The sequence below is a fragment of the Panthera tigris genome, chromosome D4, assembly GCF_018350195.1.
Source record: "Panthera tigris isolate Pti1 chromosome D4, P.tigris_Pti1_mat1.1, whole genome shotgun sequence".
NCBI lineage: Eukaryota > Metazoa > Chordata > Mammalia > Carnivora > Felidae > Panthera > Panthera tigris.
Window position 1 is genome coordinate 77,832,716 of NC_056672.1, and position 27,129 is coordinate 77,859,844.

Below are 27,129 nucleotides of genomic sequence, written 5' to 3' on the forward strand. Positions count from 1 at the left end.
ATTACCTCTTCTTTAAATGTTTGATAGAGAGGTCCCTGTGTGGCTCAGTCAGGTAAGTGCTGACTCTTGATTTTGACTTAGGTGATGATCTCATGGTTTGTGGTTTCAAGCCCCAGGGCACAGGTGATGATAACATGGTTTGAGCCCTGTGTTGGGCTCTTTGTTGGCAGCCTGGAGTCTGCTTGGGCTTCTCTCTCTCCCTCTCTCTCTGCCCCTTCCCCACTTGCTCTCTCTCTCTCTCTCTCTCTGTCTCTCTCTCTCAAAAATAAATAAACTTTAAAAAATGGTTGGTAGAATTCACCTGTGAAGCCATCCAGTCCTGGACTTTTGTTTTTGAGATTAATATTCTTTATGCCTCATCACTTGCCCTTATTTTCTTTTTAAATTTATTTTGTCTATGGCATAATGTCCATCCATTAGCAGAATTATATTATAAAGACATACTCCTTAAGTATGCACTAGGCTTGGGATTTCAACCTACAATGGACCTGCCACAAAGACTCTACCATGCACAATTCCCATCCACTAAGCATCGGAGTGAAGCCATTATCCGCAGAGTAGGAGAGGTCGCTTTTGTAAACTGCAGCCTTGCATATTTGTGGAACACATGAACTTCGGCTTCTAGAGCCCCCTGAATGATGGAAAGTTTGGCAGCTCATGGGTCACTGAGCTCCTTGTTCTACAAAGAGCTCCAAAGTTACTGAATACTCCACACAGAACCATAAATTACAGGGTAGTTATTTCTTAGTTATTTAGCGGTTACAGTGCAATTAGTTCCACTTAATGTCAACTTTTGCCAATATGTCTTCCATTAGCCTGAAAATTATAGCTTGGTTCTATAACAGTCATAATGTTCAAGCAGCTTCCAGACTCCAGCTTGCATTTGGGAGGGGAAGGCAGAGAGGAAATTGCTAGGAAAACAAAATGGATTTGCATGTGGATGTATGATCTTCATCCCCAACCATCCGCTGACAACCTTACAGCCCCTTTCTGTGTCCCTTTCTCTGTCAATGGCCGAGCAAGCAGGTCAGAGGAATACAATGCCCACAGTCAGGAAGTGTGGTATGAGAAAACGATAGGAATACATTCCACAGGAATAGGATAGGAATACACTTGTCAGTGCTGAAATTCCAGGATCTGACAAGATGAAATCCAGGCTGTGCCACTCCCTAGATATAGAGAAAGCTTGGATTAGTTCGGGTTTGTTACATAGTTCAGAGTTTATCAACATACCATTTCATATGCTAGACCAATCTCTCACTGAAGGTACAAGGGAATTACGAAAAGCCAACTTTCTTTCCTTGCTTTTATGCCAAATTTAGATAGCCCGTATATTTTCCACTTTATAGCATAACATTTTAAAGAAACATGGCTTGGGGCGCCTGGGTGGCTCAGTCGGTTAAGCATCCGACTTCAGCTCAGGTCATGATCTCACGGTCCGTGAGTTCGAGCCCCGCGTCGGGCTCTGTGCTGACAGCTCAGAGCCTGGAGCCTGTTTCAGATTCTGTGTCTCCCTCTCTCTCTGACCCTCCCCCGTTCATGCCCTGTCTCTCCCTGTCTCAAAAATAAATAAACATTAAAAAAAATTTTTTTTTAAAGAAACATGGCTCATCATTTAACATATATACCGGGAGTCATCCATACAATGGAGTATATGTTTTCCAAAGTAGTCTATTTGGGCACTCTCTTAGCTTAATCCTTCAGAATGCTTTTGGGTCATCATTTTAATAACCCAACCATAGCATCTATTTACCAGGCAATTATTGTGTGCCAGACATGATGCTATTCATTTTGCTTGAGTTTCTCATTTCATCCCTGAAACAACCTCAGAAGGTTTGTATCTTGCTACAGTTTCCCGTTTAATAGATAAGGACTCTACATATCAGAGATGAGTAACTTATCCATGGAATAGTAGTTGAACCCAGGTCTTCTGGAATTGAAAAGCCATACTATCTACAATAAACTATTTATTAATATTTATTGAATAGCCACGCAGTATGAGCCAAGAACTGTGAAAACACCATGATCCTAGTGTAGAAATGGAATGGTATGGAGTTTCCAAAACAATGCGCTTGCTTGTACAAACATGGGCATGCCCACAGTGCAATTTATAAACTGACTCTAAAATCACTCACCAGCAGGCCATCTGTTTTGAATGATGCCAGCTTTGTTGAAGCATGTGTGACTTCTGACTACAGGGTCAGCAAGAGCCTGAACATCTCCATTCTGTTTTCCTTTGTTTCGGTGTCTCTTGTGATCCTCATACCATCCTGCTTTGAATTGCACCTCACTGTTTATGTCTGCTGCCTTCCACTTACCTTCATGGGCAGAGGCTTGATATACTTCATCTCTATACCCACCTCAACACATGTACTCAGTAGGGCAACACACATAGTGGCCCAGGACCCAGGCTCTGCTTGACCATAAGCACATTTCATAACTTTTATAAACCCTAGTTCCTTAATTGGAAAAATGGGGATAATGACATTCACCTACTTCACAGGGGTTTTGTTAAAGTTAAATTGATCCATCCACAGAAAAGACTTAGAACAGCATGTGGCACAGAATGAGTTCTCAATGAATGGCTTAAGTTATCATTCATAATATTATCATGTTGATGGTGGTAATATTTGCCTATCCAGATATAAGAAGGAGAATGAATCAAGGCAAATTCTCTATGTTTTCCAGTTGACTAAAGAGTTGCACAAAATTAAACACAGTCAAGAAATGACCTGGGCTGTAGTGCATCCTGCACTCTTATCCACATCTTTTTCCCATTTACTGAAATGTGTGTGTCAATGAATTGTTTAGTGCTAGAGCACATGACATCAATCAACGCAGCTCACAGAGTATGCAACCCTAATGTCCGTCTCTTCAAGTATCCAGAGCAATGGTGATTGGCTTCCCCAGATTCAATCAGCAGATTTGCAGGAGGGCATAGGGATTGCCCTCCTTGGGCTCTACACTGGATTTCATTGTTATTAATAACAGTGTTACGACTGTGGTGGCCATGTCACTTCCATTATCTCCATGGCTCCAAAGACAGCCAATATGATAAATAAAACTTTTATTCTTTCACCCATTCACCTTCATGTTCCCAGGTATCCAACCTGGTAGCTCACACTTTCTGACAATCAATGAATATTTGCTGAATAAATGGAAGTTAAGTATAAAATAAGGTCTGTGGTATGTGACAGAAAACAATGAATCAAGTGATCAGTCAACCAATACTTATGATAGTCTTCCCCTAGAGAGGAAAGGAATTACAGGATAGGTACTGTACCTTGGCAGTACTTTCAAACATTGCATTGAAATTATTAAATATAATTTAAAAATGGTAGTAAAATTAAGCATGGCCACGAGTAGTCTGATTCTATTTATACGTGGCATCTAAAGTTGTCTAATTCGTAGGAACAGAAAATAAAAGGTGGTTAGCAGGGCTCGGGATAGGAGCATAAGGACAGCTGTTGTTTAAAAGGTGTAGACGTTTAGTTTTGCAAGATGAAAAAGTTCCAGAGATATGTTTAACAACAGTGTAAATATAACCCTACTGAACTGTACATGTAAGAATAGTTGAGGGGTGCTTGGGTGGCTCAATCAGCTAAGCATCCAACTCTTGATTTCGGTTCAGGTCACGATCTCACAGTTAGTGAGTTCAAGCCCTGTGTCAGGCTCTGTACTGACAACGAGGAGCCTTCTTGGGATTCTCTCTCTCCCTCTCCCTCTGCTCTTCTCCTGCTCACGTGCATGCTCTGTCTCTCTCAAAACAAATAAACAAACATTTAAATAAACAAAAATAGTTGAGATGGTAAGTGTTATGCAGTTTTTTTCTATAATAAAAAAAATTATGACCTTTGAATAGTTAAAAACACAAGGTTAAGTACAAAAGGCAGGAATGCATCTCTTCCTACCATTGTTTTTTGTTGGTTGATTGGTTGGTTGTTGTTTGTTTTTTTTTATACTAACTGCAGGGTTTAACCAGAGAAGAAGAACCTTGTAGGGTAAGCACACACATGCATGTGCACATATATACATACATGTACGTCTAGGAATTATTACATGAAGTTGGCTCATGCAATTGTTGAGGCTAGCTAAGAAATTCTAAAGTCTGTAGGACAGGCAGTCAGGAAGAATACAAGCAGACCGAACCCACAATCATGAGCTGAAACTCCCAGTGTGGAGAGAGTGGTCAGGAAGGAAGTTTCAAGAACAAACTGATTAAATCAGGCCTACCCTGGATAATCTCCATCCTGATTAAACCAAAGTCAACTGATTAGGGTCTTGAATCATATCTGTGCACTCCCTTCACAGCGGCATCAATATTAGTGTTTGAGTCACTGGGAGAGACTTGTACGTGCTACTAAATGACCACCAGCTTCCTTTTTGCCCTCCAGCTCCCCTGAGAGCAGACCCCTTTAGCTGTACCTAACTGAAGACATTTGAATAGGGCATCCTGAGGACTTTAGGTCAGGCTAGCCAAGCTGACATGTCAAAAAGGCATCACAATGACATCACAATGGTACCATCCTCTGTAGATATTAATACTTGATTTTATATCAGAAAGATTTACCACACTGGTACAGAAGAGCTCATTCTTTTTGGCAGCTGCAAGATATTTCAAGGCATGTGTATAATATAATTACTTCTGCTGATTGACATTTAGGTTATTTCTGATCATTTTTCTTCCAACAATGTTTCAAGGTTCACGTTGTATACGCATATATCTTTTCTCACATGTGCCGATATATTTATGGAATGTGTTCCTATAGTTGGGAATGCTGGGCCAATCATACATGCATCTTCAAACTGTGCCAGGTGTTGCAAAATGTCTCTTCAGGGAAGGTGCAGCAGCAGCATAACTATCCACCAAATATTAGACATTTTCCATACCCAAGATGATCCTGTTTCCTTCTTTGCCGGGACTCGCCCAACTCAGCAGTGCCCTCTGCTTTCCTAGGTAGAGATGATGTCTCCAAAGTGTGGGGTTTCCTATGAATCTACATTTTTACCTTGCATTTAACCCCTTCTCTTTGAGTGATTAGAGCAAATATTGAGTCCAGTATTCCACTTTACAAATAAGATATGCTAGCTAATATACGGTAAACATTTGAAGAGTCACAGACTCTTGGGGGGAGGAGACACCAAACCCCATAGCACGTATCTGTTCAATAGTGTACAAATTATTCACAGAAACGTACGTATCCATATTCTAAATCTATAAAGCCACCGGTGCTCTGTTTGATAAATTTTGCACATTTATAATTCTTTAAGGCAGTTTTATTTAGGCAAATGTCCTAATTAGAGAAGGATTGCACTGCTAATGGTGAATGCAGCTAAGATGATGGATGTAAGTGTTCAAAAAGGTTTTGACCTTAGAAAGTGGAGGACGCGACATACATGTGACAGGAAGAAGGAAGTAGTTTGGGCATTTTGCTTGTATCTTTCACTTTTATTTAAAGACCTGTACCTAGATCTGTTCTTAATTTAACAGTTTTAACTTTTCAGGATGAACTCAGGGCCCTACTAATGATGTGACCTTTGTTCAGTGAGGTACAGGACAGGTTGTTAAAGACTTAAAAAAATGCCTGTGCACTTTCAGGAGAGGGAGGATGAACTGGCTCAGATGTTCTGAGTTCACAGATCTGCAGCTGTTTGAAAACCCAGGGAATTGAATGGGAATAAAATTGTCCACATCAAACAAAAGCTGTCCGTGGCTTTTGTGCCCGGGCTGATCCTTTGGAGTATCAAAGAAATCCTTTCCCTCCATGGACAAAATAACCCCATACAAATCAATAAAGAAAGAGGCAGAGGGAAGAAAGTTTGCCAGATTCAAGCAAGTAGATGGAGCAAGGGCTGAGGAGGATCCCAGAGAAGGAGCACAAGTGAGATTAGAGGAGGAGGGGAGAAGGGGAGAGAAGGCTGATGCTGTTAAAGGGACATGTCAGGCAGGGAAAGTTGCGGATGAAGAGAGGAGCAAATGGAAGAGAGGGAGAGAAAAGGACAAGCTGATATGACTGAGAAACTATAGAGGAAGGAGACACAGAAAGAATTAATCCACTAAGCTATTTGGTACATTTTTACGGGGTGTTTATTACAGAGGGATGATTCTGAGCTCCTTACATGTCATGACATAGATACCCTACTGGCCTCAAACCAGTCCTGGCCCTGCCATTTAATGCTCAGAGAGAACTGTCCCAGGCCCCAGAGACGTAGGGATGAACAAGACAGGGCCCTTGATCTGAGTAGAGAGGACAAAAGGAAGGTCAAACAGGTGACTATGATCCAGTGTGATATGAACTAGGACAGGGGCCATTCGGGGTGTTATGAGAATATGTAATAGGGGCATAACCTCCTCCAGGAGGGGCTGAGAGCTGAGAGAGACACTGGGAAAATGAAAAGAGAAAAGCAGGAGAAAGACTAGCATTTTTTTGTTGCTGTTGTTGTTGATGCTGATGATGAAAATGATCGTGATTATTTAACAGCCCATTTTATTTTTTAGGCACTGTGTGTATTATTGTCTCCTAAGACGTAGATTCTTCACAGATGTCATCTCACATCAGCACAGTTTTGCCCAAACTTTTTTTATTGACCCATTTTGAAGATGAGTAAATCATGTATTTAAACTTTAGGCAATTTCCCCAAGACCACAGAAGGTAAACCCGCCCAAGTCCATCTTATATCCAAGACCATGGTCTTTGCAGGGCACCGAGTTCCTGAAGCAAGGAGTGGAGGGCAGGGAAGGACGAAGAGGGGAGAGTGGGGTATGCAAGGAGAATGTGAAGCAGGATGTAAATGGAGAACAAAGGGAAGAAGGAGATGGCGGAGGGAAGATCCACAGCAGGTGAGAGAATGGGGGCGCATGCTCAAGAGGGAAGAGTGAAGGGAAAGGGCGCCTGATGAAGACAGAGTGTAGTCTTTAGAAAATGGAAGTCTCCTGGGCAAGGAATGGTTGCAGTGAAGGAGCAAGCAGAGTGAGTGTGCGTGACGAGGACAAAATGTGAGAACGTTGCCTATGGCCTGAAGGTCTGAAGTCTCATATATGGAAAAAATTGGCAGAAGAGGACAGTGACGGGGGGCAAGAGTTGGGGAGAAGTGACACTGTGGAGACTCGTGGACCCAAATGACAGCTGTGAAAAGCCTCCTCTTGGACAAAACTGGCCCCCTTGGGCACCAGCCTTGGTTCCCCTTGGCTTGGCCCCCACCGCACAAGCCACATTTCCTCTTCCCCTGAAGGTCCCACAACAGGGAGGAAGACACGCAGACTGAGATGTGAGCCCCACCATTGCTCCTACCACCTCTGCCGCCAATATGAGTGCCCTGGGCACAAACGGTCCCCTTTCCTGCAGTCGTTAGGAATGGAAGGACAGCAGAGAGGGATTATGAACACTGAGGAGGAAGGGAAGAAGGAAAGAGTGTGTGTGGGCCATGGTGTGGGGCCGGAGGAGCGGTGAGGATTGCAATGAAGAGAACCACCGGGGCCAGCCTGTTAGAACTTAAGTGAATTCCCAAGACCTGCTCTCTGATTTTATAGATGGGGAAACTGAGGTCTGTGAGGGATAAAAAGCCTGACTGAATCATCCAGCAAGCTGAGGCCAAAGCCCAGCTCTGCCCCAGTCTTCTGCCCGGTGTCAATTCCGACACCCCATCTGTGATGGGCAGGGAGAGAAGAGACTTGGGGAGAGCAGGCACCTGGTAATTAAAACAATGTTCAGGGCCAGCGTCGCTCTTCTGCAGTTCCCCGTGGCAAGCGCTTTCGCCTGCAGGCACATCTCGTTCTGGGAGCTCAGGTTGTGAGATTGCAGATTGAAGCAGGTGCTGCTATTTCTGTCCCGCTCTATTTTCAACCTCAGGATGCAGCCTCCCTCGGCTGCGGGAAGGACTTGGGGAAACGTAGATCCATTGCTACTTCCTTTCTTCCTCCCCCAGCCAGTGTCCCCTTTTGCAAACATACCTCCAACTCTGTACATAAGGGGTGCTTCTACACCCCACAAGCCCTGCCTATGACCAGCTGCTTCCTGTCTAGAATGAGTCACTCTGGCTTCTGCAGGAATAGGTAGGGAGGTGACCTCATGTGACCTCTGTGTGAAGGTACCCTGGAGATCCCTTTAAACTGGTACCAGTAAGCTTCTTAGCACAGAATAGCAGCTCAGGATATGTGTGATGGGTCAATGAATAGACGAATGAATGAATGAATGCATAAATGAATGAATATTGAAGTACTCCTCCTCAGTTTGTAGTAAGTACACTTAGGACCAAGAAGGGAAAAGATTTGGCTAATATTTCACAGCAAGTGAGTGGCAAGGCCAGAACTAGAAGGGGTTCTGGCTCAGTGGGCAGGGATAGGGGGTAGGGGCCATCTAAAACATCTATGTTATAATAAACCACAAAGGCTGTGTTTCACCTAAATTCTTCAGGCTCCATCCAGGCTAGTGAGTTCAGAAGTAAATCAAGAGAATCCAGGCATGATAAGACCCCAGAGACAGGAAAGAGAGTGAGACCATGAGTCCTTAAGTCAAACAAAAGAGGTCAGTGCTTATAAGGTGAGGTAGGGCAGGGAATATAGTTGGAACTATATTCTGAAGGGAGTGGCCAACAGGACGAATACATACACTTGGCGACAGTGAAAACTCATGTAGAAGGAAGACATTTGGAAGAGCAGCTGATGTCAGAGTGCTGCTTGAGAAAGGGTTTCATTCTAACAGGGTGTGGAAGAAAGCGTGGTCAGTAGGCTGTAGGATGGTCTGGTCAGTAGCCTGGCCTGCTTTCCTGACCCACCAGGAACAGAGAACAGACAGGTGATGCCTCTCCATTATCTGGGCTCAAAGTAGATGTTCATGATGGAACAGGGAGAGACTGAAATGGTCTCTCTGGAGCGAGAAATCTTGCAAACCAGTCTGAATGTAAAAGAGCCAAAAAGTAATTCCAGAAGAGTTTTTATTAGTTTGTTTCCCTAAAGTGACTGTAGAAGAATAAAATTAATACGAGATGACAGCAGATCACTGTTTTACAGGAGGTAAGAGCTAATGTGTTACAACGAGCCCTGGATAAATATGCTCTCCTTTTGGCACCATCTGCGAATTGGAAAGAAATCACTTCCTGCCTTGAAGCCTCCATTTCCCAATATGTAAAATAATAATAGAGCTATAAATGGCTACTGAGGCTCCTCGCTCCCCTTCCTTCCTTCCTTCCTTGCTTCCTTCCTTCCATTTCTTCCTTCCTTCCTTCCTTCCTTCCTCTCTCACCCTTCGCTCGTTTGTTCGTTCTTTTGTTCATTCATTTGCTCCTTCCTTCCTTCCTTCCTTCCTTCCTTCCTTCCTCTCTCTCTCTCTCTCTCTCTCTCTCTCTCTCTCTCTCATATCCTTTCTTTTTGGTAAGTATTTATGACATCCATTGTTTCTTCTTGCAAGAAATATCTGGGGATAGAAAAATCACTTATCCTCATTTATTACTTTTATCTGGTGAAAAAGAGAGAGAGAGACAGGCATTTCAGAGAACCAGGAACCTCTGGGAGGAACCTAGTTTCGAAATGTGTTGGTAATTGCTTAGAAATCAGTCAGATTCTGAAGTCCTTGATAAGTAAGCTAAATGTTGAGAAGGTTCTGGATGCTTTGATATTTCAGTTCCCTACAAGCCCCCTTCCTCATACGCATAAGCAAAATTGCTTCTTTAACCAAGGTCAGGTTAAATTGACTGGACAGGGGCACACTCTGCATTTGGCTGCAAGCCAGTGGGAGCTTAATAACCAGCACATTTCGTCCAGTGAACTTTGTGGCTCAGGTCGGTTTCACATTTCTTTATATACTTTCTCTCTGCAAATGCCTTTCCTCACAAAGAGCATTTCCAAAGGTTGAATATAGTGATTAGTGACACATATGCATTTAATCTCCTCTGGTCTTTCCCTGTCTGTGCCTCCCCTCCTCACTTTGAGTCCTTAGAATTTTATGCCTATATCAAAGAAATGTTTTCATCTGCCTCACTGCTATTTTCTTTTCTGTCTTATAAATCCTTAAAGAAATGTAGTGTGGGTGAATTCAGTGAGAGGCTGGATAGATGGCTCCAGAGAATGAATTCTCTTCATCTGAAAACAGTCTCTACACACAGAGAAGCAAACAGCATCTTCCAGTTCTGTCAACGTGATTATTAAGCATTCATAGAGCTTTTCCCCTCCTTCTCTAGAATAGCTACAAGCAGTTTAATTAGTCGGTTTTCACCCCAGAGTTGTAAAGATAGACGATTCCATTTATCCAACCTTAGATTAAATGCACATTTGAACCTAGGCTCTCTGACAGAGTACCAAGAGTGCTTGGCTTGGAGTCAAATGCCCCAGGTTAACCTTTCAGGGCTGAAGTTCTTAAGCTATGTGGCCTAGTACAAATCACTTCATGATTCCAGGGTCAACGTGAAACAAGAATGCATATCATGACACCAACAGAGCACACGTGCTCAAGGATAATGATGTACTTCCCCAAAGGGGTTAAAATTGGTTATTATGGGGCAAGCAGGCACAGGTTTACATAGTGTACAGAAGTGGGTATTTAATGTGTTTGTAGCATTAAAGTTTTTTTGGGGGGGTGGGTGCAATTAGGGAAAAACATGTCTAAAATTCTCCAGTTGGAGGTGGCAATACAAAAAAAAAATTGAGAAACCAGGCGATGGAGAATAAGGGACGAAATATCCATTGAACACCCACTATATTCCAGTTCACATGCCTCCGTTAGTCCGCACAGTCTTATAACAAAAATGTAGGTATGTCTCTTCATTTAATAAGAAGGCTCAGGATAGGAGGCAACTGAGATAATATGCGCAAAATACCCTTTAAACAATAAAGTGCAAATATAAGATGCTATTATTGGTAATTTCTGAATATACATAGGTTAGCAAGTGGTAAAAACAAACCATCCAAAAGCTAGTGGCTTAACACAATATTTATTTAGCTCACAATTCTGTGGGTCGGTAAATTAAGCTGGATTCAGCTGAGCGGTTCTGACATTGGCCCGGCTCCGTCTCGTGTCTACCTGCAGTAAGCTGCAGGTCACTTAGGGAACTCTGTTTCTGCAGGATGGCTGGCTGTGGGCGGATTGGCTTTGGGGATGCCTAAGACTGATGTCTGTCATCATTCAGCCGGTTAGACCTGGTTTGGTTTCACAGGGCATCGGTGGGGTTTCAAGAGACCCAGCTGAAGTTCTGAGCTCAGAACCAACACTGTCGCTTCAATCATACCACATTTGGCAGAGCAAGTCCTAAAGCAAGCCCAGTTTCAAGCAGTAGGGGGATGACCCCCATCTCCTGATGGCAGGGACCACGAGGTTACACTTCAGTGAGTGTGGATATAAGGAGGGGAATAATCGTAGACCTCTTGATCAACAATCTTTCTCAACATAAGCATGACTGCATAATGGTCAATGACTTATCTTCCTTGTGAGCAAACAAACACCCTTAAAATTGTAAACTGTGATATGAATGTTATCACCGTCCCCTGGCTTTTGATCCTTAAAGCCATGCTTGGAATGCGTGAGTGAAAAAGTTGACACAATGTCCTCTTTTATATAAACATCACAGAAAGTGATGTTAACGGGAAACAAGTCAGTCCCAGTAGACAAGTACTTCATGATTCCACTTCTGTGAGCTATCTAAGGTAATAAAACTCAGAGAAGCAGAGAAGAGAACGGTAGCTGCCAGGGGTTGGGGTGGGGGAAATGGAGAATTGACCAATAAGTATAAAGGTGCAGTTTATACAAGAAGAATAAGTTCTAGAGATCTTCTGTACAATATAGTGCCTACAGTTAGCAATATACCTTCTTGTAATTAAAAACTTCAGAATAGAGATCTCATGTTCAGTGTTCTTAACACACACACACACACACAGAGGGGACACATAGGGGACACAGAGGGGACACATAGAAACTTTTGGACTTAATGGATATGTTTTTTGCCTTGGTTGCCACAATGGTATAAGGTATGTATGCATATGTCCAAACTCATCAAAATGTATACATGTACAACTTTTTAAATATTAAGTATATCTCAATAAAACTGAAAAGTAGGAGAAAAAAAGATTTGAAAGAGATACAGTTTTTTTTTTTTTCCCAAAGCTTGCTTAAAACACCTCCATGTATAGAAAAGAACCTTAGTGGACATGCTACCTAGCCATTCATCCCAAGGCTCCAAGTTCTATTCAAGCGTTAAGTTAGGCCAACCGTTATATCAGCCTCGCACAAAATTGCCTGTCCTGAGTTATGATTTAATGTCACACCCTCTGCCTTTATGGAAGGCCAGTCTGTGAATCGCCCAGGAGAACAGTGTTTCTGTGTATTTTGAAAAACTCTGGTTGTAGATAAAGCGCATGGAATGATGTGGGGTTTTTTTCTTTCTTTGTTTAAATACTGATATACATGTTAAATTTCTTCTTGGGTTGAGGTCCAGAAAAGGATTTTCTCTACAGATGAATTTGTATGTTTTCTACTATTGTGTAATTCAAAATGCTTCTCTTTATAGCTTAGCTGCCAGAAAATAAACTAATTGTCCCTGTACTATAATCTTCTCAACTCAAGTGGCTGAAAGTGCCAATTCTACTTTTTTCAAAAATGCATTTTCAAATAACCTTAAATGTTATTTCTCCTACTTGTTTTAACTGTGAAGTCACCTTAAGCCATTTCAGAAGAAGTCAAAGGACATATTTAAACTATTTCTTTTAAGTGAACTAATGTCCTGAGGAGATGTTTGCATAATTATAAGTTTGGGTTTGAAAGATTAGCCCTTCAGATTCTATTTTTATCACCCTGCATCCAAAGACTGTGTGAAGCTGCCTCCACATGCATGGGGGTGCCTGTGTTTGCTTTGGTCCCAATAATCTCACTTTCCTAAACTCTGGTTATCTGCACTATAGAGACTTTCTCCTGAGCTATACTTTTTTTTTTTCCCTCCTGTAACAATAGAATTCTTTTTTAAGACTTTAAGGTATTATGTTTACTAGGATTACTAATTATATGTAATGATACACAATTTAGATAAAGATTTAAAGCACCATGAAATGTACCCAACTCTAAATTGGTTCTTTTGCTAGCCTTCAAGTTGATCACAACTTTAGAAATGATAGTTATTGTTCTGATTGTGGAAAGCTCAGTAACTTTTCTGGGGCCACTTTAGTTTTGAAGTCAGACAGGTAAGTTTCAAAAGGGTAGACACTTTGGGGTGCCTGGGTGGCTCAGTTGATTAAACGTCTGACTTCAGCTCAGGTCATGATCTCGCAGTTCTTGCGTTTGAGTCCTGCTTCGGACTCTGTGCTGACAGCTCAGAGCCTGGAACCTGCTTCAGATTCTGTGTCTCCCTCTCTCTCTCTCTCTGCCCCTTCCTATTCACGCCCCCCCCAAATAAATAAATAAATAGATAGATAAATAAATAAATAAATAAATAAAACATTAAAAAAGAGAGGGTGGACACTTTGTGTCTGGGGTCTGCTGTTGTTTCTCTAGGGCCTTGACCACAGAGCCCAATAAATATCTACTGAGAAATTAGAGTTACTTCTCTCTGGTTGAACTATCTCAACCATGCAATGGGCATAAAAGTATGCTTGATGAGTTGGTGGCAAAGACTACAAAGATAATGGCCATGAAGAGAGGCGCCTACGTGGCTCAGTCAGTTGGGTGTCCAACTTCGGTTCAGGTCATGATCTCACGGTTCATGAGTTTGAGCCCTGTGTCGGGCTCTGTGCTGACAGCTCAGAGCCTGGAGCCTGGAGCCTGCTTCAAATTCTGTGTCTCCCTCTCTCCCTGCCCCTCCCCCACTCATGCGCGAGCACGCGCTCTCTCTCTCTCTCTCAAAAATAAATAAACATTAAAAAAATATTATGGCCATGAGAGCTATAGCGAACTATGAAACACAATGAATGGGGACATGTGTGAGAAAGAAAGAAAGAATCTTCTTCCTTTTTGGCTTTCTCTTCTTCCTCATCTCTACCATTATCCTTATCTTGACTTGTGACATTTCCCTTTCTGGAAACAGACTCAAGGTATCATCTTCTAGAATTGCTTTTGGACCAGCACTCATGAGTGTTCTGAAGCTTTACAGACCAGCACACTTTCCTAGGAGGTATTCTACAGCCCGATCATTCCACCCTTGCTGGCTCAGTGAAAGCCCAAATTCTTACAGGTGTAATCTCTGCTATTCAATTCTATACATCGCCTTCTGCTCCACAGCCCCATTGAGGCTGTTGTGCCCTTTGACGGAAAGAAGCATGAGGTGTTGGTCCCTCTTTGTCATATTCCATAAACTTCCTTCCATTGTGAGGAGTATAGAAGCAGGGAAATGGAGAGGATGGAAGAAGTAGAGGCACTTGAAGACAGACAAAGGCACCCAAGCCTTCCATTCTTCCTACTTTAAAAAAATCGTACAGGGTCATTCCTTTTAACACATATTTCACAATGACAAGCTAATGGCCACAACAGTGTGATATAGAGAGAGAATTCCTTAAACACACACACACATACACACATACACACACACACACACACACACACACACACACACACACACAGTTGTTTTAGAAGAGAGTAGAATATAGATGATAAAGTCACAACACATGGAATGATGGAGTATTTCAGGGAATCTTTCTGGCACTGTAAAAAGAGCACTTTTAGACACAGGCCGGGGTCCTAACCTTGAATAAGATTCTGTGGCTCTTTGAACCTGAGTGTTTTTCATCTGCAAACTCAAAGTTCAGTGTAAGGTGGTCTCTCGGCCCTTATACAAATCTAAAACACCATAACTGTGTCCACAAATTTGTGAAAACAAAGGCCACACATTTTTGGTGACATGATTAGAGCTAGAACAAATGTATTAAAATGGCAGTGGTATCAGTTGCTCTGGAGTTTACTCTTTCTTTGTTATTTTTAATGTCACATTTCATGTATTTTTCTGGCTTTCAAAAGGACCTCTGTAGTCTCCTGTGCTTTTCTCACTTACACTGGCTATTGAATGGTATGGGAAAGAGGGGCAGGGGTTTGCTGTTCGGGACTTTCTTAGAGACCTTGACCAGGCTACTTTAAAAATGCATTTTAATAAAGTCACCATTGGTTTGGTGTTTAGTTGCTGCATTTAATTTATTTGTTAATTACAAATAATTGGTGATGGATTGTGGAAGATGTTTAGTTATCAAAGGGAAGCATAGACTTTAATTAAAAAGTAGAAACTAAAAGCATATCACATCCTACTGAAAACTGTATGTTTCTCCAATGCCAGTCCATGGACTGCTCTTCAGTGGTAGGAAATATAATTCTTTTTTAGCATTTCATCCTCAGCCTAACCAATGGTGGATTCTCAATATTTGTGGAAATGAACTGAATCCCTCTTATCTGTTTCCTAAATAAAAGCCTATTTGAAAAATAAGGCCACTGCGTTTATGTGAGACGGGATGAAGACGGCAAGCAGAATAGATCTTTAATCCTATGAACTCCTTTATCTTGGGTTTTTTTCTCTCAAATGCTTTTATGAAGGAATGGATTTTTCTTTTTTGTAGCTATAAAGTTTTCTAAAAAACTACCGTGAAATCTTTAACAAATAATAATTTTACACTGTACAGTTCATCAATAAAATCAGTTATGGAGAATTATGTAATAAATTACATATGAAATGTACTTGGAAGTAACAACACTCTGAGGTATCACCTACGCATCACATTCGAGCTGAGGCAGACAGGTATATTGTTTATTGAATAAACAACCACAATGGACAAGCTGAGAGGGGACAGACATTCAAGAAATGTTTTTGTCTCTTGTTACCAGTGCTCCAGAATTGAGGTTGTTTAAACCAAGCAAACACTTGTTGAGACAGTATTAGGTTGAACCATAACAAACTACTCTTTATGTAGGTGAAACATAATTGGATACTGGCACGTTCACATGGCAACAGAGATCCTGTTCCCAACCAAACTGAAGTCAGGTTTCTCTAAACACTCTATCAACTATGTTCCATCCTTGGGTGTGTCCTCCCAGAGGCCACTCTTAGGAAGAGTCTTGTCAGGTCAGGTTGATTTAGTCAGAATCCCCCACCCTCAATATCCCATCTTCCCCCTCCTCCTTCAACACCCCCCAGTGAGATGTCATTATCCTGGCCTGCCTTCAGCAAAGAACCCTCTTAGATCAATTTAACAAGAATTATCTCACCTTCTTACTCATTTTCCACCCACAGATTCCCCAACCCCACTCTACTCCTTAGCTATAAACTCTCTCTTTTCCTGGTATTCCAAATTGAGTCCAGTTCTATACTGAGGGGCTTCTGTTTCCCTCCATTGCAATATTTCCTGATTAAAATCTCTTTTTACTGCTTTAGTTAATTTCTGTCCAGCTCTGGTTTTCTTTAACAGTGATTCCATCTAAATCTGTGTACATAAAGCAATGTAGAAATTAGGGGATTCCAAAGATGAATATAGTCTTTACTGCAGTAACACATTTATATTCGGTTTTATTTGATTGAGGATATGAGGGGACTTACCAAAGATGAACAATAAAATAGAAAAGAAGCAGTTACTTAAGAGGGAATCTAAAAAGTATATGGAAATTAAAGACCAGAGAAACTTTAAATTATGCAGATCCTATGCACTCATCACTAGTAAAGCTGATTCAGAATATGACTGTGAGTTTCCTAGCAGCCAAGACTAGGGAGAAACAGTGAAAATAACACTGATTTTGCATGTAAGTGAAAAGCCTGCAAAAACAAGGTTTATGTCACATATGTCTAAATCACACATGGAAATGAGTGATCTGTTTAATAAATATATTTAATATCAGGAAGATAATATTTTTTGTTATTATTTTTGTTCTTTTGTGGTGGTGGTAGTGATAGTGGTAGTGTTTTGTTTTGTTTTATTTTATTTTATTTTGTTTTATTTTATTTTAATTTCCTAATGAGATACAAGAGAACAAGGATCCAAAGGGGGAATTTTGGAAAATTTTATGGAGAATATATCATTTGAATTACATTCAAAAGTGTATAGGATAATGATACTTAACACATGTAATATTTAATGTGTACAAGACGTCCTTCTAAATATTTCATATTATTAGCTCATTAATATTTTGAGGTAAGAAATATTATTTCACATTTTACAGATGTGGAAACTGAGGCATCAGGCAACTAAGTAACCTGCCCAGGACCACACAGTTGGTAAGTGCCAGATCACGTTTCAGAGCTGGCAGTTTCAAGCCCATACTCTCCCAAACTACCATTCTGCCCCTCTTATCTCTCTACCGTCTTACACATTTATAGGCCTTTAGAAGGAACTTAGAAAGCGTGCACCCATCGTCACCCACCACACACCCAAAGGTAGCAAGCGAATGCATGTGACCCTGATGAAGAGGTGTTTATACTACACGGTGTTGCCAGGCAACAGGCACTTGGAATAGATGTGGAGGCAACTTAGCAGGTTGTGGAATATGGTAGTTAGGAACATGGGTTCTGAAGCCAGAAAGACCAGGGTTTGAATTCCTTCAATTTACTGCCAAGGAGATCCAGGATGTTTTCTAATCTCTCGTAGCCTCAATGGCCTCAGTCTTAAAAACAGGACAATGATTTCTTTCTCACCAACTTTGTGCATGGATTACATGATAATAATGCATGAAAAGCGTTACTTAGTGTATTGTCTGGGAGCTTGCCACAAAGGGTACCAGCGAGGGTGGTGGTGATAATTAGGCTGGAGGAACAAGTCCTCAAACAAGGATGAATGAGCCCAGTAATCTGAAACTCTAGGAGTTGGGTAGAGAACATCCAATATTGATCCATCCAGGTATGTACAGGTTGATTGAGAGACTACCAAGCCCCAATATTTATCAATGGGCAAAGAAGGAGCAGAAAAATGAGCCTTCATCATTATTTCAGAGAGCTTCCTTTTATAAACTGGAAAGAAAAATTACAGGGGTGCCTGGGTGGCTCAGTTGATTAAACATCTGACTCTCAATTTCAGCTCAGGTCATGATCTCATGGTTCGTGAGTTTGAGCCCCTGACCATGTATAGAGCCTCCTTGGGATTCTCTCTCTCTCTCTCTCTCTCTCTCTCTCTCTCTCTCTCTCTGTGTGTGTGTGTCTCCCTGCCCCCCCCCATGCTCTCTCTCTGTCTTTCAAAATAAATAAATAAACTTTTTAAAAACTTTAAAAAATTACATAGCCCCCTCCAGGTTTAGCATACCCATTTTATGGGTGTCATCAGATTACAGGGCATGATAGCTGAAGGAGTGCAAAGAGTTGAACCAGTCCAACTTCTCCATCCCAGAGTACTTGGAAAATTAGGCTTAGAGCAAAACAAGCTACTCAAACTTCTAGGGCCAGTTAATGGCAGACCTAGCCAGTACCTCTTTCTCCAAGGTTCTTTTTGCTGCCTAGTTGGCCTCACTGAAGCACTCGTTCACTGCTGATGATTAGGGAGGGGTGTCCTGGGCCAGGTGCTAGGGATACAGAGATGAGTGTGCTTTTTCCTTCATACCTTAGGGAGACATGAATCCCTGAAGCCGACTTGGAAGAAAGAGAAAGGATTGATCTGCAGAAGCTATAGTGATATTCACTAATTTTATAGGAATCGTAAAGAGCCACCCAACCTTGTGTGGCATGAGGAATGGTCAGGAATGGCTTATGGAAAAGGTTAATGGTTGTGCGGAGAAAGAATAAGGTAACTAGGAGAAGAGGAAGAGTCCGCTTTTTCCAGAGGGGGGTCTGAAAAGCAATGAACTTAGCTATGCCCACTTAGAAAGCACAGACCCCACCCCCAGGGAAGAAGTGAGACACTTCATCACAAAAGCACGGGCCAGATGCCTCTTGATAACAGTACCCACTACCTTGCTCCCAATTCTGTGCTGAAACAGGACTACTATTAATTGTTTTCTAGATGAAGAACCCTTAGTACAGAGAAGTCAAAAAACCTTTCTGTGGTTTACAATGACTACCAGAAGTTGGATTCAAAACTCAGGCATCCTGGCTCCAGATTCTGTACACAATCCTAACTGTTCTAACCACTGCACAATATCCTTCTGTGAAATCAACTCGCATGTGAATCTATCTCAGTTAGAAACACAATTCCAGAGAAAAGCATTGAAGAAGTTCAGTTTGGCAAAGGAAACCAGAATGTGTGCATTTAAGTTTATTTTAGCTTATATAGTCAGAATTTATTTGATAATTTTAACTACATGCTAATTCTTAAAATGATCAGAAAATGAGCCAGGTCTTGATTTTTTAACAGTAATTTTTCTGACAAAATTGTAGGATCAAATGAAACGAAATCCTTCACTTTGCATTTCGCTTTCATATCATGATTAGGAGGAAGGTAATTTTTGTAAAAATATTTGAGAGATTCATCATTTCCCCCTTAGGCTTCTCCTAATCCTTTGATATTCAAATATTTCTCTTTTGAAGCTTCTAATCATCTTCCTTGTTGATTTTCTCTTTTCCAATTGTTAATTGGTCTAACTCAGCCTAATCCTCCTTTGCCAATGGCTCAAAATGCGATTCCTGAGAAGCCCGGCATCACTTTCCTCAAATCCGTGGCACTCTGCAGCTTTCCCAGGATGATAATTTCATTTTGCATTGTATTCTCACCATGATATGGGTGCTCAACATATTTTACAAAACCAGCGATGGTCTAAACAACAGCAGTTCTTTTGACACAATGGGAAGAAACAGGGTAAATATGTTGGTGGAGACTAATTTTACAACAACTAGTGTTTTGCATATTTTTAGGTGGCAAAGGCTTTTTTTGCACTACCATCACTGTCTAAATTCAAGTAATGAACACTCATATCCCAAGGATCCCACATATATAAAGGTACCTTGCAATTCCCCAGGGTTCCAGAGCTGGCAAAGGAGGAAACAAGAGACCCCATCTGCTCAGTTTGAGAAGTAGAACATCTTGGGAAAAGAGGCAGGAAAAAGATTTTATAAATAGAGTTGTATTTTCTATGTACATTCTGCATATGGAATACAGCTCCTAATAATATATTTCACCAAGTTTATGGGAAGAAAAGATTTTTTTCCTGTACTTTGATGACTTAGTACATGCTGTGAGCTGCCCAGAGACAGTGTTTTTCTAGGGAGTTGAACTGCATGCAATCCCAATGATTTTGTTGAAGTTCCCATTGCCTAGAGTGGATAAAGGACTTCTGAAATTCAGCACCTCCTAGGCATCGTCCTTCTCCCAGGGAAAAATAAATAATTAGTTCTGTCTCCTTAATCTGCAGCTTTCTTGTGGAGCTGGGGAGCCGACACTTTCATGAAGAAACTTTGAACAACATCAGTGCTACCTACTGGTAAGTCTGGGTTTAGAGGTCATCCCAAGAGTGCAGTCAATTCCTTGTTGTCAATGAAGAGAAGTAACAGGAATCTATTCTTCAATTCAAGGAGAGTAACACTGGTGGAGATGTTCTTTCTCCCCTGCTATGCCCAGAGCCTTTCTTCAGAGCTGGTTTGTGTGCAAAGAGCTGGCCATCTGTTGTGTCTAGGGATGCAGTGCGTATGTCTGAGTGCAGGAGAAGAAATGCAGACTCTCAGCTTTACAGAACTGAGTTCCAGAATTTCTTGTGTCTCAGGAGCTTCCTGGAGCCAAGAAGTAAAGGAACAATTGTTGTCAGTGGACTGTTCTTTCGGTTTACATCTTAGCCTTGGAATCCATAAAAACCCTCTATTCCCAGCACATGAGTCAATTCTGTTCAAATCCACACATTTTTATTAAGCTTGGTATTTTGCACCAGCCACCGTGAGAGTCACATAAACACACATGTGCATACACACATCTACACACTAGCTACCATTTTCTGTACATGTTGTATATTCCACTCATCGTGGTAAGAGATTTATGCCCCTTGCCTCTTACAAGTTTTGCACAAACTCCTGCAGGAAGATCTTTTTATTCCTGTTCTACAAAAAGGACATTGAGGCTAAGCAGGGTTAGGAAACATACCTAAGCTCACAGAGCTAACCTACTGTGAAGAACTAGAATTTGAAAGCAGGTCACCTTGGTTTCAACACCTATAATCTAACACCTATAATCTAATTTTATCTCTTGTATATATGTATGTTTGTGTGTTTAGGTATGTAATACGATAAAATATTTGAAAGGCATACCATGCTGATTACTGTGATGGAGGTGAAAACAACACCCCGTTGGGAACGTAGAGGTATAAAGATTCACTGAAGTCTGAACTTACAGATTCTCAGGATTAGAAGGAACATCAGATGGCCTTAAATTATCCTGTACTGAAATATTCTGTACTGATTAGTAATCAGGAAGGGTGACTCCAAAATCTATTTCAACTCTGAGATATTATGATCTTAATTATTACATGATATCAGGTGGTGCTTCTCAGTTTAGAGTATCTTGGCATGGATGTGCCAAGGATCAATTTTACAGGATAATGAGTATTTCAGAGACTATAGAAACAAGAAGGGAAATATTGTTGAATTTAATGCAAAGTGTGTATGATGTTTTACCATAAATCAGGAGATTTCAAAAGAATTTTGCACTTTTAGAATCCATTTTGAACTATACTTCCCCTAGATTGTTATGAGTACATTTGTATTCTCTTTAGTCATAAGATTTTCCTTGGGGGAAAGATTTTCCTTGCTTCCTTGGGAGCAAGCTGTGAGAGACCCTATGCCTCAGATCATCCCACTGTCATTTCTAATTCATGGAAAGTATGTCCACAGTTTGAATTGAGATGTCCCTTTCCTTGCATCTCTAAGCTCTAAACTTCCCCTATGGAAGTGGCCAATCCTTTTACTAACCATGGTTTTCAGAAGAAGCCACATCTTCTCTTTTGTTGTGCCAAAGTCTTAGAGCAGTTTTTATCTGTGCAGTCAAATTGCTCATCAACCATATTCACATCATTTGACCAGTCAGACACATCCAGAACCCAGATCACACAGCTTTCCTGGCACAAAACCAGTATTCAATCGATTCTGTGATGCAGAGATCATTCCCTTCTGGGGCCCAGTCTCTTTTTCTGGGCAGTATAGAAGATACAGACTGTTCATGTCTAACATTTATGGCTATGGATCGTGAACAGCAGCTCAAAGGTAAGCCATTGCTAAGCGCTTGGCATTTTCCTTAAACAGAGGGTCCTACTGCACTCCTATGCTTGCTTTAAAATAACTTAACATCTCCTAGCACCTCTGAAATGAACCGGGCCTTTGATTCCATAGTAAGCCCTACAGACTTATATTTTGGCTGTTTAATTTCTGTGAATAAATATCAGAGGTGAGCAACGTTGTAAAAACAGCATCTCAAGTAGGATGAGCATTGTTTACTTCAATAAAGAATCTGAACAACAAACTAGGACTGCCTAGTCACCACTGATATTTTGGAGGGTGTCAGAATGCAATGAAAAGTTAATAAGTTAGAACACCCCACAACCCAGGGTTTCATACTCTCCACCATGGCTAAGTAGCTTATGCACACCAATCATCCCTGGCTAAAGAAACCACAGACACAAACTACCCCCGGTCTCATTGTCCTGCCCAGTCCAGCCTCCTCCTGCTTCTAGATGCCTCCTCCCTGTTCCTTGAACATGCTTTCATGCCACTGTGCATTTGCAGAGGCTGCTTTCTTTGCCTCAAATGCTCTTCCCCCAACTTGGCAAATTCCCTATTCATCCTTCATGATCTAGATAAGTTGAGCCCGAGCTTTGGAGACACACAGAGCTGGGTTTGAATTCTTATATTCTAATAGGTGTGTGGCTTAGGTAAACCACCTCTGAGTTTGTAAATTGAGTGCAACAATAATTACTGTGCTATGTAATTGCTGTGATTAGCACATTAAATATAATTTTTTCAAATTATTAGTAAAATGCTTATCACATAGTTGATCCTGGGTTATTTTTGTTATTATTAATAGTTTTTTTAATGGGATTATAAATGGTATCTGTCTCACTCCTAATTCCTTGTTCTTAATTATTACTCAATAATAACCATTTTATTATTTGGAATTAGGAATCTACAAACTTTCTACAAGGGGTAGGATAGTAACCATTCTAGGCTTTGTAGGTCATAAGGTCTTCGTGAGCCCTGCTGGTGCAGCATGATGCTGCATTTACTGGGCGAACATTCCACAGGATATGTAAACATCAAATCATCATGTCATGCACCTGAAACTAATGTAAGGTTCCTTGTCAAGTATATCTCAATTTTAGAAAGCTCACATATGCATAAAAAGGAAAAGAAGTATAATCTCATTGGGTTAATGCAAAAAGGAATGGGCTAGAGAGTTTTGAGCTCTGATATCAAATACCAGACTTCATTCATCTTGTGATGCCCAGCATCTAGCTCATGCCCAGCATCTAGCTCAGGTGTCTTTAAACGATGACCCGTGAGCCAAATCTGGCTCTCCCCCTGCTTTGAAAATAAAGTTTTATTGGAACACAGCTATTCCCATTGGTTTATGTACTATCTGTGGTTGTTTTTGGACAAAAAGCAGAGTTGACTACACTGGTTGATAACAGAGACCCCATGACCTTCAAAGCCTAGGACGTTGCCATCTTGTCTTTTTTCAGAAAAAGTTTTTCAGCCTAGCTTAATGCTTGGCATCTATTTGTTGAATGAATCGAGAGTGACCAGAAGTAACCAGACCAACAATCTGGCCTCAGGACCTTGTAAGCTTTAGTAAAAACAGATGGAAGGAAGCAGGAGTCATAAATCTCAGAAGATTCATAGATGTCAGAGAACCAGCAAGAGTGGTCATGGTATCGAGGGTTGTGAGCATTGGTTTTAGGACTAAGACTAGTATCCTGTAGAGCTGTTCTTTGCTCTCTATTAGATATTGATGGACCTGGCTATGTCCAAAAGGGAAAATTAAGTCCCAGAGAAGGGAATAGCTTGCCCAAGGTCATATGCCTAGTGCAGCACCGGGTGGGGCCAGGCTGGTTGCAGTTCAGCGCCTTAAAAGTAACATATGCTCCTGATGAGCCCTACGCCGAAATGCTTGGATCACCCTCAAAATCCTATGGTTATAGTAGAACTTCTAAGACCCTGAAATGTTTGTCTTTTATTTGTCCATCGGCATCTTCATGGCCTATGGTTCAAGATGATCAGCTTATGGTGTGCTTATTTTTGTAATGACTACCCATAAAAATTTAAAAACACATTAGAGCATTTCACAGATGAGCAAGTCTATGACTGATGAGGCATGAAATTCCCATTTAACCATATTTGACCAATATTATTCTCTACCCTGGCCCCCTTTTCTAAAGCCCATCATACTATAATAAGGTACTTGTGATTATTCTTTTTGGAAGGTTTTTATGTTGTTTAGATATCCCCCTTTTTAGCTCACAATATCACCATGCTACTTTGGGGTATCAAAGACAAAGTCTTATTTGATCATACCCAGTTAATTAGTTCATGTGGAACCACTTTTAATCAAGGATAAACCATTTTTCAGTTTTGCACTGTCCAGCTGCTACCCTGACTATCCCCTACATCATTTATAAACAACTGTCTCTCCTAGTTAACCAGAGATCCCGTTTCTTGAAGATGTCCAAAGAATGTGAAAACTTAGCAGTTGAATTGAAGCTGGAGGGAAAAATAACATTTCACATTTTTAAGTGTATTTGTTTATTTTGAGGTGGGGAGGCAGAGAGAGAGGGAGAGAGATAATCCCAAGTGGGCTCTGTGCTGATAGTGCAGAGCCTGATGCGGGGCTTGAGTCCATGGTACCATGGGATCATGACCTGAGCCAGAATCCAGAATTAGAAGCTTAACCAACTGAGCCACCCAGCTCCTCAAAAAAATTCACATTTATACAGAAATTTCCACTGCAGGCATTTTGGTGTATGCATAAATTTTAAACTTTGCTCTCTGGAGCAAATACAAGCTATCTATCCATGAAATGTCTCATATGATCTGAGAACTGACTACTCAGAGGTATCTAGCTCACTCTTTCAGAGTCCCTCTTCCTGCCAGTGCATGCCTTTATCTAATGCGTTAGGCTCTCTAAGCAACCCAGCAACCCCACATGTTCCTTAAACTTGCAAAGGACATTTCCAACAATGGAGAATTCAGCCTCTCTGAAGGTTTCACACTCGCCTGCTAGGAAGTCTGATCCTATAAGAGTTCTACCTAAAGTCCATACTCTTGAAGTCTCAGTGGTCTTTATCCTGACTTCTAGGGCCAAATCAAGCAAGTCTTCTCCCCTTAGGAGGTAAATCATCTTTACAGGATTGGGAATGACTCTCACACCTCTCTCTCTGTAACGTCTCTCCCTTCAAGTCTTATATCTCCAGTCCAACCACCCATGACAGTTAGTTTGAAGTCCCAGGCCACCTCCCACAGACATAATCCCACTCACCAGTGCTCTCGAAGAGGGCTTAAATATCTTGCTTCATTTATCAGGTGTCATATTAGGCAGTGATTGGATTTGATTGTGTGGTGAAAAGGAACAATACACACATGCACATCTAGTCTTTCCATGGGAACATTTGTTCTAGATTCTGGAGTCTAGAACTGGATGAGCTTTACTAAAACCATACATATCTTTTGTTTTGTTTTGTTTTTCATCTGCTTCTGTATTTCCTTTATCTTTATTTTCTTCAACACTCTTCATTTTTATAAATGATAATAAAATTGCTATGCCCAAAAGTAATAGAATAACTTGCCTGAGTTCATGCTGTGAAATGACATATCCTTGCAAGTATTTAAAGCTAAGAAAATAATATTTAAGTAGAGTCACTGTGTGCCAAGTACTTTGAACATGTTTTCTCATTCAATCTTTGCAGAAAGCTCCATACTTTCATTCCTATTTAACAGATGGTGGGACTGAGGCTAGGAAAAAGGAAAGCTTCACAAATGCTCAACGGAAGTAAGCCCAGACCTTAGTCATTTTTCTGGAAGACCACTCTGCCCTTCAACTCAGAGTCCTATTTAAATCGTGGTCTTCTCAACCTTAGGCCAATGATGCTGCTTCTTTCTGAGAGAAGTAATTATTCATCTTTTCCCGTAATTATAAAATCCTAGAGCAGTAAAAGACCATATGGAGGCTGTCGAGTCCAACTTGATTACTAAGAAGAAAAATATGCTCTAATGTTGGGTTTCTGCATAACTCAGTTTCCTTTCTACTTTCACATGTAGCATTCTGTATTTTTGTGAAGTTTAATATCTTAGATTAAAAAGAATTCATCATCACCCTCGCCGGAACAGGTTGTGTCATTTTATGACATCATGGTCACCATAGCAACAGCTGGGAGTTAGCAGCATATTGCCCTCAGTTAGAGATCATGGCAATGAGTTAACAAAGTATGGCAGCTTCAGATGCTGATGTGAACGGGAAGGGAAGACGTGGAAAAGGAGGAACAGGTGTGCTACTTTTCCTGCCAGCGTTTCTTAGACCTGAGATGAAGTGGGAGTGAACATGTGAATAATCCTTAAGGAACAAAAATAAATCTCCTACTCACCTAGCCAATAAAGAGAAGAAGAAGGGGAGGGGATAGAAGGGAAAGTAAAGTATTCTGGTGTCCTATTTCCAAATGTCAGAGTGTCGAAAAATCTCAGTCCTTTCTCTGCCTTTTGTCCTTGATCGTGCAGCCTACCAGAAAGATCAGGGGATTCAATAGACCTGGGTGGAAATTTTTGACTCTACCAGCTATGAGCTTTCCACACTTGAGAAAGTTACCTAATCTTTTGAATCTCAGTGATTTCATCTGTAAAAATGGTGTGACCTTTGCATCCTGAGAGCGTCAAGAAAGTGAAAAGGTAATGCAGCTGAGGTAGCTGACGTAGAAGGCCCTCAGTTTACCTTTTTTTCTTTCTAGGTGGTGCAAATTTAGACTTACAAAAGAGGATAGTCAGTGGTAGGCACATGGATGGCCATTGTACCCAATTATACTTTTCTGCATGTTTGAACTATTCCATAATTGTTTCACTTCTAAATAAAAATGTGTAATTTAAGTCCCACTTAATGTAATAGGTATCAATTCTAGATATACTTTACTCTGTGAGCTTGGTCAAACCCCTTTGCGTCTCTAAGCCTTAAAATTGTATGAAGAGAAGAATAGATTTTTATGCTTCTGTTATTCTTGGCTATTTATATCACACCTTGATTCCATGTAGTTGTTAAACATGCCTTTCTACACCCATGGATTTATCCGTCGCTGTAACTGCGATATT

The 27,129-nt window shown here is 41.0% G+C and overlaps 1 long non-coding RNA gene across 1 annotated transcript; it reads right to left on the minus strand.

Moving 5' to 3' along the window:
- Nucleotides 1-742: 742 nt before the first annotated feature.
- On the minus strand, nucleotides 743-26,137 carry LOC122233061. The gene is made up of 3 exons (XR_006210509.1): nucleotides 25,316-26,137; nucleotides 19,809-20,571; nucleotides 743-1,169 (listed from the first exon to the last, which is right to left on the minus strand). It is a non-coding gene; the product is annotated as an uncharacterized LOC122233061 (long non-coding RNA).
- Between the last annotated feature and the right edge of the window lie 992 nt (nucleotides 26,138-27,129).